General features: G+C 44.3%; 1 pseudogene; it reads right to left on the bottom strand.

Moving 5' to 3' along the window:
* Window positions 1-253: 253 nt before the first annotated feature.
* On the bottom strand, window positions 254-376 carry LOC138297992 (small nucleolar RNA SNORA35; annotated as a pseudogene).
* Between the last annotated feature and the right edge of the window lie 719 nt (window positions 377-1,095).

Genomic DNA, 1,095 nt, shown 5'->3' on the forward strand with positions numbered 1-1,095 from the left:
AAAGGTGTCTCAGACACCTTCTGCGACTCGCTATGGAGTCGCAAAGACCCACCTCATAAATATTTATGAGGTGGGTCGCAGTTTGCGACCCCATAGCGAGTCTAGGCACTCACGGGGATGGTGGCCTGCTGGAGACAGTAGACCACCATGTCCGTGACTGCTTTTAAATAAAGCAGTTTTTTTTTTCTCTTTGCAGCCCGTTTTCCTTAAAGGAAAACGAGCTGCAAATAGAAAAAATACCGTAACCTTTTTGTTTCGTTTTTTTTCAGAGTAGGCAGTGGTCCATAGGACCACTGCCTGCTATGAAAAAATATTTTTTTTTGCATTCACAAAGGGGAAGGGGTCCCATGGGGACCCCTTCCCGTTTGCGAATGAGTTACCATCCACTTCAAGTGGATGGTAACTGCGAGTTGATTTGTGACCGCTTTCGCGGTCACAAATCAGCTCTACATCGCGATGCGGTCGCAAATAGGAAGGGAACACCCCTTCCTATTTGCGTGTCGGAATCACATTTTGCGAGTCAGTACCGACTCGCAAAATGTGATTCTGCAACGCGTAAGGGCTTTTGGGCCTCGTAAACAGCGTTTTTCGCCATTTTGCGAGGCGCAAAAGCCTTCCTACATCTGGCCCCTAGTACCTGTTTTCAACAAATCTGAGGAAGTCACAAGTTGCATAAGCAATCATAATCTGCTTACCTTGTGATTGCTAATGGACCATGTGAATAAAGAGCTAAGCTCACACATAATAATCTTGTGTATACAAGGAAATGGGCCTTGCACATTAAATTGAACCAGGTTGATAAGGACCTATTTATAAAGGGTTAGTGGCAGATAACCAGGCATTAATTTCCACCGCCTTACATAATGAGGGCCCTTCCAGCAACATCACCCAGGCATACACGTCCCTGAGTTTGCATATTGAGGCAAAATGAACTAAGAACAAACCTGTAGACCGAAGAAGCCCAAGCTGGTTTAATCAAGGCAGCTCTAAAGCTTGCAAAAATCTTAAAATGGCACTTGGAAAACAACACCAGAACAATCCTGAAATAGTTAGGGTAAAGAAAACTTATAAAACAGCTATTGTGGCTATATAGCC

The sequence above is a fragment of the Pleurodeles waltl genome, chromosome 5, assembly GCF_031143425.1.
Source record: "Pleurodeles waltl isolate 20211129_DDA chromosome 5, aPleWal1.hap1.20221129, whole genome shotgun sequence".
Lineage (NCBI taxonomy): Eukaryota > Metazoa > Chordata > Amphibia > Caudata > Salamandridae > Pleurodeles > Pleurodeles waltl.